The sequence below is a fragment of the Saccopteryx leptura genome, chromosome 8, assembly GCF_036850995.1.
Source record: "Saccopteryx leptura isolate mSacLep1 chromosome 8, mSacLep1_pri_phased_curated, whole genome shotgun sequence".
NCBI classification, from domain to species: domain Eukaryota; kingdom Metazoa; phylum Chordata; class Mammalia; order Chiroptera; family Emballonuridae; genus Saccopteryx; species Saccopteryx leptura.
The window spans coordinates 97,721,064-97,723,113 of record NC_089510.1 but is presented as its reverse complement, the minus strand read 5'-3'; the positions used below and the strand labels follow the sequence as shown (position 1 = coordinate 97,723,113).

Below are 2,050 nucleotides of genomic sequence, written 5' to 3'. Positions count from 1 at the left end.
CAGGCATGGGCTCCTCCTGGTGTGTCCCTTAGCGTCCCCTTTCCTGGCACCTGCTCCCTGGGTTATTAATATCTGGTGCCAGCATGAGGCCTCCGTGCATTCTTAACTGGCAGCTGAGCGAGTGGTTGTGACCTGGTCATACAGAGCTCAGCCCTCTTTTGTTTGCTCAGTACAGGGCAAGGCAAAGCCTTTGCAGCAGTGCAGTTGCAGGAGCTCGACCTGCCATGCTGTGACCGAGGACAAGCTTGTCACCCACAGATGCCCCTGTCGCAGCACACCCCAGCCTCAAGTCCAGCGTGAGGCAGTAGAGATGGCTCTGAGCCCAGAGCCTGCAAGCAGGTCCCTTGTGCTAGCTATGACAGGCAACTCTGTGCCCAAACCATCCAGCCGCCCCAACACATCCCTCAACAGCTCATGGGCCAGCCTGACAGAACCCATCTCCCTAGAGGACCTGGTGGCCTCAGGTGCCATTGGGGCAGTGCTCTTTGTCATGGGCGTGGTGGGTGTGGCGGGCAACGTGTACATGCTGGTAGTCATGTGCCGCTTCCTGCACACCTCAGCCTCCATGTACATCTATGCTGTCAACCTGGTGCTGCCCAACCTGCTCTACCTGCTCATCATCCCTTCCATTGTGACCACCTACATCACTAGGGAGTGGCACTTTGGAGACATGGGTTGCCGTGTCCTCTTTAGCCTGGACTTCCTGACCATGCATGCCAGCATCTTCACCCTGACTGTCATGAGCAGTGAGTGCTATGCTGCAGTGCTGAGGCCGCTGGACACCGCACAGCGCTCCAAGGGCTACAGCAAGGTCCTGGTGCTTGGCACGTGGCTGCTGGTGCTGCCCATAAGGCTGGTCCACAGGGAACACAAGGGCCTCTGCCTGCTAGCCTGGGGCCAGAGCACCTACCGTGCCTACCCGACACTGCTCTTTGGGACCAGCATTGTGGGGGCTGGCATGGTCGTCGGGCTGCTCTAAACGCACCTGGCCTGGGGCCTATTGACTATCGCAGCAGGCCTCCTTCCCACAGACGCAGCCCAACCCCAGAGTGATGCACCTCATCCTGAGCATTGTGCTGCTCTTCTGGGCATGCTTCATGCCCTTCTGGATATAGTAGCTGCTGGCCTGGTACCTTGGCGCCCAGCCGTTCACACCTCACAGCTCACCACGCTGCAGAATGCAAGTGGGTACACGGGCACCCAAGACTTCTGGTAGTGCCCCACCAACTCCCAGCATGCCTTTGGCTGCTTTCTGTCACCCAGCAGGCAACAGGTCACTGAGCACATCAGCAGGCCCCTGGGGGGTCTGTCCCTGAGTGTCCCAGCCTCCAGTACTTACAGGGTCTGCAAATTACTCATCAGGCTGTTCAAAAGACTGTCCAAGATGCAGCCTGACTAGGCAGTGGCACAATAGATAGAGCATTGATCTGGGATGCTGAGGACCCAGGTTCAAAACCCCGAGGTCGCCAGCTTGAGCATGGACTCACAAGCTTGAGTGTGGGGTCTCTGGCTTGAGCGTGGGATCATAAACATGACCCCACAGTCATTGTCTTGAGCCCAAAGGTTGCTGGCATGAAGCCCAAGACTGCTGGCTTGAACAAGGGGGTCACTGGCTCAGCTGAAGCTCCCCAGTCAAAGCACATATGACAAAGCAATGAACGATTAAAGTGTTGCAACTACAAGTTGATGCTTCTCATCTCTCTTCTTTCCTGTCCCCCCCCTACCCTCTCCTCCACTAAAAGAAGAAAAAGAAAGTCAGACAGGTCTTGGGACTTCTCTGTACATCTTAAGTCACAAACTCAGACTCAGATCTAGTATTTAATATGTCTAAGCCAGGATAAAATGCAGAATGCCAACTGTGATTTAAAGGACTGTCCAGGTGGTGATGCAGTGAAGAGAGCATTGGACTGGAATCCAGAGGACCCGGGTTCAAAACCCCAAGATTGCCAGCTTGAGTATGGGCTCATCTGGCTTGAGTGTGCGACCATAGACATAACCCCATGGTCACTGGCTTGAGCCCAAAGGTTGCTGGCTTGAAGCCCAAAATTGC

General features: G+C 55.5%; 1 pseudogene; it reads left to right on the top strand.

The window, feature by feature from the left end:
• The first annotated feature begins 310 nt into the window (after positions 1-310).
• Positions 311-1,316, top strand: LOC136379571 (urotensin-2 receptor-like; annotated as a pseudogene).
• Positions 1,317-2,050: the final 734 nt, after the last annotated feature.